At 45.7% G+C, this 12,923-nt stretch overlaps 1 protein-coding gene and 2 long non-coding RNA genes across 3 annotated transcripts in view; 1 reads left to right on the top strand and 2 right to left on the bottom strand.

The window, feature by feature from the left end:
* LOC132452074 (sodium channel protein type 4 subunit alpha B-like) overlaps positions 1-12,923 on the bottom strand; it is a 318,084-nt gene that overhangs the window by 135,861 nt on the left and 169,300 nt on the right.
* Positions 1-12,923, top strand: part of LOC132452088 (uncharacterized) — a 399,718-nt gene that overhangs the window by 291,334 nt on the left and 95,461 nt on the right. The window lies entirely within an intron of this gene.
* Positions 3,666-3,955, bottom strand: LOC132452092 (uncharacterized). Its single transcript, XR_009524234.1, has 2 exons — positions 3,905-3,955; positions 3,666-3,864 (listed from the first exon to the last, which is right to left on the bottom strand). It is a non-coding gene; the product is annotated as an uncharacterized LOC132452092 (long non-coding RNA).

Genomic DNA, 12,923 nt, shown 5'->3' with positions numbered 1-12,923 from the left:
GTTTTTTGTGCTGTGATTCTTGTCAGGTTGTCCTATAGGAGTCATTAATAAGAAATTAAGACCAGAAAAGTAGTATAATAGGTCCTCTTTAAAGGCCGTTTTGGAAATCTGTCCCTTATGACATCACAGGTGGGGGTGTCGACCTAGATGTGTGACGGATAGATGAGTAACGTTTGCTACAGTCCACTGGGTAGGCTGGTAGACTGATCTATCCAGCACACATCTAGGTGGACACGCCCACTAGTGATGTCATAAGGGACATATTTCCAAAACGGCTTCTAACGGCTAATCAGCCCACACCTGGTGGCATGTCATGGGACCTTTAAGGTAGGGTGGCGTGTGCTTAGGATGAGGGTCAGTACTGACGTCACACAGAGGGGGAGGTGTTGAGGGCTCATTAAGTCATGAATAGGAATAGCTGGCTCTGCAGGAGTCAGTAGGTGAGATTCGGAGTCACTGAACTTAACCTGATGGACACACGTTGCTCGGCAACACTTTTGGGATTTATATGCACGGTGTGTAATTTGCTGTAGTGGAACAAAGACTATAAAGATATTTGCTATTACATCTAAAATCTTTTTCCACTGAGCTAAGTGCATAGGTGTTGCCTATAAAATCGCAGAGAGAGAGAGAGAGAGAGAGAGAGAGAGAGAGAGAGAGATAGAGAGAGATAGAGAGAGAGAGAGAGAGAGAGAGAGAGAGAGAGAGAGAGAGAGAGAGAGAGAGAGAGAGAGAGAGAGAGAGAGAGAGAGAGAGAGAGAGAGAGAGAGAGAGAGAGAGAGAGAGAGAGAGAGAGAGAATAGATCGTTCAATCATTGGACAAAAAGGTCTGGGGCGGTAGTGGACCGGTCGGACTCCTAGTCCCTCATCCTGGTGCGGAATGTGTTATATGCATCGGCACTTTTATGGGTGTTTTCCAGCATACGTTTTATGTGGGTGTCCAAATTCCCAGACGGTACGACAATTTGCTGCTAGTCTTGGAGTTACCGCTAATCAAACAATAACTCCCATAATGCGCGCGACTGAGCGGGTGCCTGTTACGTCCAAAGAGGCGTATGCTTTGTAGAACTGGATCGGACCGAGGTGCGTTCGCTTTCACATCTCAAGCGAACCGTACCAGGGTTCGTTTGGAAGCGAATCGAGACCAGCTGTTCAGGGAGGTCCTGCTGATTTGGTTCTTATCGAAGTGAGGTGGTTGCATTCACACCAACGCAAACGTACCGAATCAAGGGACCAAACTAAATGGTGTTGGTGTGACAGCACGAATAAACTGCTGAAACAGAAGTATCGTCACGTAATCCATTGATTTCAACAATGTAACTGTATTCTAAATACCAACTATTTAAATTGTAACTGTAACGGAATACAGTTAGCTATAATTTGTATTCTGAATACGTACCGCCGGTACATGTATTTCGTTACTCCCCAACACTGATTACAATACTGTGAATATGTCGTATACGATGTATTCACAGTATTGTATTACAATATGCCAACAGTCTTTATACTAACCTATATGTACCATACAATTGCAACCTTTTCAACTTTAAAACAGGAAACAAGTTCTCCACAATTGTATACATTTGAATATGTAACATGGCCTCATGATCACATCAGTGTTTACAGTTTTTCCCTATAGTTTAAACACGTTTCCTGAAACTATGGCTACATTTCCTAAAACTCTAAACACAATACTGAATAAAAGTAATAAAAGAGTGGGCCCTATTATGCCATTTTTTTTACTGTTTATTATTTAATTTGTTTGACCTCATAGAATTGATTTACAACAATAAAGGGTTGTCTAGCGCATTCTTTTTTCTCCTACTTTTATGAGTAATACAATCCCTATGTGAAACACCCTGTTGCTTAGAATTTTGTGGCATTTAGAATCTTGGTGCTGACGTCAATTCAGGCAATCTGTCACTCTGTCTACTATGGCTTCGGTGCTACCTTACCAATAATATATTATAACTCACAGATATATTATAACTCCCCAATTATATATTATAACTCACCTTACCAATTATATATATATATATATATATATATATATATATATATATATATATATATATATATATATATATATATATATATATATATGTATAATTTATATATATCATTTATATATAATATATAAATAGTATTATGTCTTTCTGTCCATCTACTTCTCTACTCTGTTTTGCAATCTGATCCATTCCCCCCCGACCCTATGGAGGTAGATTTGTGTCTTTATTATGCAATCAAAAATAATAGGTTTGAGAGCAAAACTTTCCACACTGCAATCAAAAAATAGGTTTGAGAGCAAATCTTTCCACACTGCAATCAAAAAATTTATTTGAGAGCAAAACTATCGACACTGCAATCAAAAAAAAAATTATTGAAAGATTAATTGATGAATTAGTTTTGTTTGCAAATCCAAAAGTTTTGTTTGCGAATCCAAAAGTTTTGTTTGCGAATCAAAAAGCTTCGTTTGCGAATCCTAAAGTTTTGCTTGCGAATCCAAAAGCTTTGCTTGCTGTTGAGCTGAATCTCGTGGGCGGGACCTACGCCGAAAGATGTAAGACACGTCTCTATTGGCCAGTCTCGATCGGAGTGACAGCTTGGCAACATCCACAGTTAGTAACGAGAGAGGGAGTTCTATTTCATCCTAAAGTTTTGCTTGCGAATCCAAAAGCTTTGCTTGCTGTTGAGCTGAATCTCGTGGGCGGGACCTACGCCGAAAGATGTAAGACACGTCTCTATTGGCCAGTCTCGATTGGAGTGACAGCTTGGCAACATCCGAAAAGCCGCTGCCCCCCGACCGCCTCCAGAAGCAGAATGTCGGCCTGACGGACAGGGTGTTCGTTTGTGCCTTTCAATCCGCGGCGGCGGTCAACAACATCGCCCTGCTCTCCTCTGCCATGGTCTCCTTGTCGGCTGACAGGGAGGCCTACGGAATTTTCAGGGCGCGCAAGCGCGTGCACGGGACAAGCCCATAAGGCGAAGCCTAGACGGCGTAGCCTACATGAAATAGAACTCCCTCTCTCGTTACTAACTGTGGATGTTGCCAAGCTGTCACTCCGATCGAGACTGGCCAATAGAAACGTGTCTTAAATCTTATTATTATCTTATCTTATTTGTATGCATGTATGTACTGTACTGTTCATTTGTATCCTTTTTGTTTGGTGTTTTTTGTAAAGCGTCTTTGGGTACCGAGAAAAGCGCTATATAAAACCTATGTATTATTATGATTATTATTATCTTTCGGCGTAGGTCCCGCCCACGAGATTCAGCTCAACAGCAAGCAAAGCTTTTGGATTCGCAAGCAAAACTTTAGGATTCGCAAACAAAGCTTTTTGATTCGCAAACAAAACTTTTGGATTCGCAAACAAAACTTTTGGATTTGCAAACAAAACTTTTGGGTTTGCAAACAAAACTTTTGGATTCCCATTAATATTTTTTTTATCACATTAATTTATCTTGCAATCAATTCTTTTTGGATTGCAGTGTCGATAGTTTTGCTCTCAAATCTATTTTTTGATTGCAGTGTGGAAAGTTTTGCTCTCAAACCTATTTTTTGATTGCAGTGTGGAAAGTTTTGCTCTCAAACCTATTATTTTTGATTGCATAATAAAGACACAAATCTACCTCCATACAAACAAAGCTTTTTGATTCGCAAACACAACTTTTGGATTCGCAAACAAAACTTTTGGATTTGCAAACAAAACTTTTGGGTTTGCAAACAAAACTTTTGGATTCCCATTAATATTTTTTTTATCACATTAATTTATCTTGCAATAAAACATTTTTTGATTGCAGTGTCGATAGTTTTGCTCTCAAATCTATTTTTTGATTGCAGTGTGGAAAGTTTTGCTCTCAAACCTATTTTTTGATTGCAGTGTGGAAAGTTTTGCTCTCAAACCTATTATTTTTGATTGCATAATAAAGACACAAATCTACCTCCATACAACCCCAGCGTGTCCAGGAACGCAGCAAATGTTTATGACGCTCTCCCATTGACTCCCAGCAAAAGTACATGCTTACGACACCATGTACCGGAAGTAAAAGAAAGCCACGGAGAGAATCCCAACGAGCCGTTTCTAGGCAGCTCGGTAACAGTGATTTGCGGTAGTCATTTACTCCCCCTTGTGGGAATTTTATGGTATTGTAACTTTGCCAACCATTTATATACCCCAAAACATATGTAAAGCGCAATAGGAGAAGGAAAAAACGGAAAAGCATAATAGGACCCCTTTAACAATTGTGTCAAACTCCACAAATCTCTTCCAAAATGAAAACACTGCACTTAAAACCACGGTCTCCCTTCTCAAACTGATTCTTTCTCCCAAAACGATAAACATAGCTATCATATGAATATCTCTTAAAGAGCATAAATTAAACACTGGTGTGATCAATTAAAATAAACACAAAATCTAGTTTCCCAGGGCCATACTGCACTGATGATACTGCAACATTGAGTTCAGAGAATACACAAATGTCAACTATTTTGGCAAAAATCAAAGTAATTGCATTGAATTAAAATATGAAACACTACAGTAAGAAAATGTTTAGACTGTTTTTCGGGGGATGAAATGATATAATCAGTGCACAAATATAAGCCATGAGCGCATTTGAATCTGACATGTTGATATTTTGACAGCACGTTTGCAGTCTCCGATGAGACAGATGCATGACCACATGAATTTCAAACTTGTGGTAACTTGTGGTAACTGTGGTTCTATTTAATTATATACGCAATACATTAACAAACATTGTTTCTTTCCAGCATTGTATGCATTATCGTTATCGACTTGTGTTCCTAATATGCATTTGTCCCCCCGTTAATATATACATTGCCATGGACTGTATTATGCTTATGCGTTACGTGTTTAGATTGTGTTTTTTTAAACAGATGGACGCACACACACGTGCCCGTATTCATTCATTATTTTACACATACACACACGCACGCCTGCAATCATTCATTCTTTTTAAAACTCACTCTCGGTAAAACAATGTTTTCTCACGATCAAATACTTATCAATCCTAAAAGTTATGGGCTTGTACATGATGTCTGTGAAAATATGTGTTTGCTGTACGGTGTTTGCAGATGCATTGATTTAAAAGTACAACTTATTAACGCTGTATCAGCTGTTCTTTCCCGAATAATTTACCAAGAATGTGTGGCTAGGTAGATGAGCAAAGTGTATGCAACATTATGCATGCGCCCTTAAAATAGCATCTGAACAACGCGCCACTGACTTTAAACCAGGTATTTCGTGGTTTGTGGCGCAATTGTTTTCTGAAACTGCAAAATAGCACCTCCCTAATTTACCGACGAGTGGCGGTGGAGGGAAAAGAACGCTTTACGCCAGTTGCAAACTAGCAACGTCACATGTGTCAGGGTAGAAAGTAAAATGCGCCGGATGAAAGATAGGACCCTTAGTGTCTCTGTGTTTGTTGGAATGTGCCAACAAACGAAGAAGGGACAGGCCAGGGTTCCAACTGATAGGGCACGGCCCTAAACCCCTTTTTATCACACCCTGAGGAGGATAAATTGATAGATAACCATCTTGTTAACAAATGCTTTAGTTTTATTGGGGGACAGAGCAGCTTTCATTATCCTGACAGAAAATGTATAAGAACTCGTAGTTTTAGCCAATGCATTGGACTCGGCCTGCGGAGTTCTTGGAGCGACGCGACTGATCTCCAGTGTGGGTTGATGTCCCATCTCGGACTTCAGCTTGCGGAGCTCTTATAGACACAGATTGATTTCCCATGCATTGGCCTTCTCCTTGCAGCCCTCTTGAGGGATGCAGGCTGATTTCCCATGCAGGGGACTTCTCCTTGCAGCCCTCTTGAGGGATGCAGGCTGATTTCCCCTGCAGGGGACTCCTCCTTGCAGAGAGACGCAGGGGGGACTGCCATCTGAGTCCTCTCTTGATTGTTTGTTAGATCTTGGATGATTGTATTCTATGTTTGTATGTTTGTTGTGTGATTGTTTGTATGTTATTGTACCGTTATTACCCAAATATATGACAATAATTGTTATAAGTTCCGATGACTCCAGTCTTTGTTCTACCCAGTTGAGAAAATTGTGATTGACTTGGTCCGGAATTCCAACCACACAGATCTACATATAAATCAGTGTGCATCCTGCCTCTGATCCTGATCAGGCCAGAGGACCATCTACAATACTGTAGAGCTCACCTGAGGCCTATGATACATGATTAAAGTGTTTTGCCATTTGAGTTTGACCAGGTGAGAAGTGAGAGTGACCAATTGGTAATTAGGTGTGGCATTTTGAAGGCCACACCTGGTGAACCAAGTTTGCGATTTGTGCATAGAGTTTTGCAAAAATGTGATTTAGAATTTCTATATGAGTGAAAACAATGGAATTGTGCTTACAGTTTAGCAGTCTGAAGTCTTGTTGTTGATGCATGAGCATCAGGTTTTCAGAATTGTGTGCATAGTTACATTTCTTTGTGTTTACACAAAATAAAAACTGTATTTGATGCTCGGGATATTCATATGATATCTGTGTTTATCGTTTTGGTGGAAAGAATATATGCTTTGAGAAGAGAGCAAATGGTTTTGAGTGCAGTGTTTCATTCTGCAAGAGATTGGTGGAGTTTTGACAAAATGGTTAACTCTTTTCAGTTTTGTGATTAGAGTTTTGAGAAAGCCTCTCCTGGAACCGTCACCTTATCGTGGTGGAGAGGTTTGCGTGTCCCTGTGAACCTGAGGGCTGTGTTGTCTGGAGCCTTGTGCTCCTGGTAGGGTCTCTCATGGCAGAGTGGTCTCAGGCGAGGGGCCAGACTAAGAATGGTTCAAAAATCCTCAATGAATATCGGAAAAAGAGGAGATGTGACCCGGCCCGGAGGAAGCTCGGGGGCCCCGTCTGGAGCCAGGCCCAGACGGAGGGCTCGATGGCGAGCGCCTGGTGGCCGGGTTTGCCACGGAGCCCGGTCGGGCACAGCCCGAACAAACTACGTGGCACCCCCCCTCTCTTCATCTCATGGGCCCACCACCTGTGGGAAGACCCGTTGGGGTCGGGTGCGCAGCCACATGGGTGGCAGCGAAGGTCAGGGGTCTCGACGGACCAGACCCGGGCGGCAGAAGCTGGCTCTGGGGACGTGGAACGTCACCTCGCTGTGGGGAAAGGAACCGGAGCTTGTGAGGGAGGTGGAGCGCTATCAGTTAGATCTGGTGGGGCTTACCTCCACGCACAGTCTCAGCTCTGGTACCGTACTCCTGGATAAGGGTTGGATTCTATTCTTCTCCGGAGTTGCCAAGGGCGTGAGGCGCCGGGCGGGTGTGGGGATACTCATAAATCCCCGGCTGAGCGCCGCGGTGTTGGAGTTTACCCCGGTAGACGAGAGGGTCGCCTCCCTGCGCCTAAGGGTTGTAGGGGGGAAAACTCTGACTGTTGTTTGTGCGTATGCACCAAACAGCAGCTCAGAGTACTCGGCCTTCTTGGAGACCCTGAATGGAGTCCTGTATGGGGCTCCAGTAGGGGACTCCGTAGTTCTGCTGGGTGACTTCAACGCCCATGTGGGCAACGATGGAGACACCTGGAGAGGCGTGGTGGGGAGGAACGGCCTCCCTGATCTAAACCCGAGCGGTCGTTTGTTATTGGACTTCTGTGCTAGTCATGGATTATCCATAACAAACACCATGTTCGAACATAAGGGTGCTCATAAGTGTACCTGGTACCAGAGTACCCTAGGCCGAAGATCAATGATTGATTTTGTGATCGTGTCATCTGATCTGAGGCCGCAAGTTTTGGACACTCGGGTAAAGAGAGGGGCGGAACTGTCAACCGACCACCATCTGGTTGTGAGTTGGATCAGGGAATGGGGGAAATTTCCGGATAGACCTGGTAAGCCCAAACGAGTAGTGCGGGTGAACCGGGAACGTCTGGAGGAGGCCCCCGTCCTAGGTATCTTCAACTCACACCTCCGGCGGAGTTTTTCTAGCATTCCTGTGGAGGTTGGGGGCATTGAGCCGGAGTGGGCGGTGTTCAAAGCCTCCATTGCTGAAGCTGCGGTGGCTAGCTGTGGCCTCAGGGTCTTAGGCTCCTCAAGGGGCGGTAACCCTCGGACACCGTGGTGGACACCGGTGGTCAGGGAAGCCGTCCGATTGAAGAAGGAGGCCTTCCGGGATATGATATCCTGGAGGACTCCTGACTCGGTTGCAGGGTACTGACAGGCCCGAAGGGCTGCAGCTGCTGCCGTGTCGGAGGCTAAGCAGCGGGTGTGGGAGAAGTTCGGAGAGGCCATGGAGAAGGACTTTCGGTCGGCACCAAAGTGTTTCTGGAAGACTATCCGGCACCTCAGGAGGGGGAAACGGGGAACCGTCCAAGCTGTGTACAGTAAGGATGGGACTCTGTTGACCTCAACTGAGGAGGTCGTCGGACGTTGGAAGGAACACTTTGAGGAACTCCTGAATCCGAATAACACGCCCTCTATGTTGGAGGCAGAGCTCGAGGTTGATGGTGTTTCGTCGTCAATTTCCCTGGTGGAGGTCACTGAGGTAGTCAAACATCTCCGCAGTGGCAAAGCCCCAGGGATTGATGAGATCCAGCCAGAAATGCTAAAGGCTCTGGGTGTTGAGGGGCTGTCATGGTTGACACGCCTATTCAACATCGCGTGGGAGTCGGGTACAGTGCCAAAGGAGTGGCAAACCGGGGTGGTGGTTCCCCTGTTCAAAAAGGGGGACCAGAGAGTGTGTGCCAATTACCGGGGTATCACACTTCTCAGCCTCCCTGGTAAAGTCTACTCCAAGGTGCTGGAAAGGAGGGTTCGGCCAATCGTCGAACCTCAGATTGAAGAGGAACAATGCGGTTTTCGCCCCGGACGTGGAACTACGGACCAGCTCTTCACTCTCGCAAGGATCCTGGAGGGGGCCTGGGAGTATGCCCATCCGGTCTACATGTGTTTTGTGGATCTGGAGAAGGCGTATGACCGGGTCCCCCGGGAGAAACTGTGGGAGGTGCTGCGGGAGTATGGGGTAAGGGGGTCTATCCTCAGGGCCATCCAATCCCTGTACTCCCAAAGCGAGAGCTGTGTTCGCGTCCTCGGCAGCCAGTCAGTTTCGTTCTCGGTGGGTGCTGGTCTCTGCCAGGGCTGCGCCTTGTCACCAATCCTGTTTGTGATATACATGGACAGGATATCGAGGCGTAGTCGTGGTGGGGAGGGGTTGCAGTTCGGTGGTCTGAGGATCTTGTCACTGCTTTTTGCAGATGATGTGGTCCTCATGGGATCATCGGCCTGTGACCTTCAGCACTCACTGGATCGGCTGGCGGCCGAGTGCGAAGCGGCTGGGATGAGGATCAGCACCGCTAAATCTGAGGCCATGACTCTTAGCAGGAAACCGATGGATTGCTTACTCCGGGTAGGAAATGAGTCCTTAGCCCAAGTGAAGGAGTTCAAGTACCTCGGGGTCTTGTTCGCGAGTGAGGGTACTATGGAACGTGAGATTGGCCGGAGAATCGGAGCAGCGGGGGCGGTATTGCGTTCGCTTTACCGCACCGTTGTAACGAAAAGAGAGCTGAGCCGCAAGGCAAAGCTATCGATCTACCGGTCGATCTTCGTTCCTATCCTCACCTATGGTCATGAGGGCTGGGTGATGACCGAAAGGACGAGATCGCGGGTACAAGCGGCCGAGATGAGTTTTCTCAGAAGGGTGGCTGGCGTCTCCCTTAGGGATAGGGTGAGAAGCTCAGCCATCCGTGAGGAACTCGGATTAGAGCCGCTGCTCCTTTACTTAGAAAGGAGTCAGCTGAGGTGGTTCGGGCATCTGGTAAGGATGCCCACTGGGCGCCTTCCTTGGGAGGTGTTTCAGGCACGTCCAGTGGGGAGGAGACCTCGGGGAAGACCCAGGACTAGGTGGAGAGATTATATCTCAACACTGGCCTGGGAACGCCTCGGGATCCCCCCGTCAGAGTTGGTCAATGTGGCCCGGGAAAGGGAAGTCTGGGGCCGCCTGCTTGAGCTGCTCCCCCCGCGACCCGACAACGGATAAGCGGAAGAAAATGAGATGATGAGATGAGTTTTGAGAAATTGAGCAATTGTTTCAGGAAACATGTTTAGACGATTGGCAAAACAGTAAATAGCTTCAGATTACTACTGTTTATATTCTCACATGTCCTCATACTGAATTGATAACAAGTTTCAAATCGAAATGGAGCTGAATTGGGTCATGGGGAATTCCAGGTCATCCGCGAGGTCCTATGGAAAATATTGTTTGCTAACGCTAGTAGAGAGAAAAGAATAGGAACATGGAGCAGGAAAGAGAGAATGACAGAGACGGAAACAGAGAGAGAGACAGAAGAAGGAGATGCGTGGTTGGATCGGGCAGAAGACGTGACAAAAAATAATATTTTAACTCAATTCGGGCGGGTGGTGGTTCAACCAATGAAATAAAAAATATCTATACGTTGTTACATATACACACACACACACACACACACACACACACACACACACACACACACACACACACACACACACACACACACTCCCGAAAGGAAACAAAAGGTTTAATTTAAGTGACGATCCATCCCATGTCGCGTCTCATTGCATTGCCTTCCTTATAGGCCACTAAGCAAATGGCTCGTAGATTAGGCTGCCTGGGTTATTTGTTTCGATATTAGTCATATTTTTAATTATCCATCAGGGTTGTTACATATAATAAAAAAAATTAACATGCATGTTGCACTGTTGTGCGGTGGACTTGTTTTTTTGCAAAAAAACTATTTAGGCATCAGCCTAAATAGTGGGCTAAATACAACCGGCGGGTGGCGGGCGGCTGCTGTTTGGAAAATTTGTCAAAAAACATTGGTTTGGATGGATGGCGGACAGATGATGCGTTTGTGATGCGGTTGCGGATGAAATAATAACCCATACGCGCATCTCTAGTACAGAGGACTAAATAAATAGAGGGAGTAAGAGAGAGTACGTAGAGAGAGAGAAGAGAGAGAGAGAGAGAGAGAGAGAGAGAGAGAGAGAGAGAGAGAGAGAGAGAGGCAGGGGGGGGCAGAGTTGGAGAACAGGTGTATGATTAAAGAGGTGAGATAAGGAGGATCTGGCTCAGCACAGGTGTGTCCACACAAACAAATACCCCCCCCCCCCACACACACACACACACACACACACACACACACACACACACACACACACACACACACACACACACACACACACACACACACAGGGAATATTTTGTACAAAATGGCATTCCGTTTTTAAGCGCAAAATCACACAACAGAACAAGGCATTCCCAGCATGAATCACATGAGGTTGCGTCACACATTTACTAAAGATGAGATATTAGGAGACAAGCACACACACTCAAAGTGATGCAAACACACACACACACACATACACAGACGCACAAAGAAATACATACAAACACACACTCACACGCAGTGAGGGGCACACAAAGCGCTCGGTGGGGTGATAGAGGCGGGCTAGGCAGTGCGTTGTAGAGCTGTAGGCAGTGCATTGTGGGGCGGGGAGCTCAGTGCGTTGTGGAGCTCAGTGCGTTGGGGGGGCTCATTGCGTATGGGGGCTCAGTGCGTTGGGGGGCTCAGTGGGTTTGGGGGCTCAGTGCGTTGGGGGGCTCAGTGGGTTAGGGGGCTCAGTGGGTTAGGGTCTCAGTGCGTTTGGGGTCTCAGTGCGTTTGGGGTCTCAGTGCGTTGGGGTCTCAGTGCGTTTGGAGGCTCAGTGCGTTGGGGGGCTCAGTGCGTTTGGGGGCTCAGTGCATTGGGGTCTCAGTGCGTTGGGGGGCCCAATGCGTTGGGGAACAAGGGGCTCAGTGCGTTGGGTTCTCAGTGCGTTGGGGGGGGCAGTGCGTTGGGGAACAGGGGGCTCAGTGCGTTGGGGGAGCAGCTAACTAAACCTTCAAGTCTGTGAATTATTTTCAACCCAAAGTAGAGTAACAAGGAGAAGACACAGAGCGCCACGAGGAGGACCTGAAGTTCAGAGAAACTTCTGGATGTTTCCATGACCCAATCCTGTCAATCTGTCATCACTTCACTTACATGGACACATCAGAGAGGTGTCGCTGTGACCTTTGGCCCCTCCCTCTCTCTGCCATTCGTCAGCCACACCTCTCTCATCCCATATATAGGGCTGTCCTTCATGCAAGGTTGTGTCTCCGTCTATGGCATAACGCATGCTCTAAAGTAAAGAGGTCGAAGGCCACAACACAGAAGATTATGAAATTACTTTGGCAGCTGTATCGCAGAGTCTGCGTCACTTAACTCCACCACAAAATGTGCAAGGAATAAAAAAATTCTTTCATCCATTGTATGCTCGTTGTTGGTTTTGTGTTACATTTCGTTCCTTGGAGTATTGGGAGATTTCTGAGATGTTAACCTTTAAAAATATATATATTTATGCCTGCTCATACCTTTAGGCAAAGCACTGTTTTGCAAGAACAATGTTGGTGGAATGAAATAGTTTAAATTATGTTTTGAGAAATACTAACTTTACAGAAACAGAATTTGTCATTTCTTGTCGTTTCTCTTTCCTGTTTGCTGGATGCCAGTAAGAACCGAGTTTCGCCTCTGTTAGAGATCGAATCCCTCTTAAGAATATGAATGACAGCTGGCTGTGAGGCTAAACCATCTGGCTACTAGCTGATCTCCCTTCAGGACCTCTGAGCAGACCCACACACGCTGTCCATGTAACAGAGTCAATTATACAGCAGTTATATGTGTAACAGAGTCAAATATACAACAGTAATATGGAGTATTATAATTACACAAAATCTGATATAATAGTTTTAACCTGACATATCCGGCCTCCTGAGTTAATGTGTGGAACGTTTGAGACTCAGTTTCTGAACCCCGATGTTCACTTTCGTGGGTCCCCCCTATAAATGAGCTTCACACTTTGGCCTCTCCCCATTTGATGTTGTACTCCTTGGGAGAG

This window comes from Gadus macrocephalus, chromosome 23 (assembly GCF_031168955.1).
Source record: "Gadus macrocephalus chromosome 23, ASM3116895v1".
Classification (NCBI taxonomy): Eukaryota; Metazoa; Chordata; class Actinopteri; order Gadiformes; family Gadidae; genus Gadus; species Gadus macrocephalus.
Note: the sequence above shows the minus strand (reverse complement) of the source record. Positions and strands in the feature narration are given on the sequence as shown.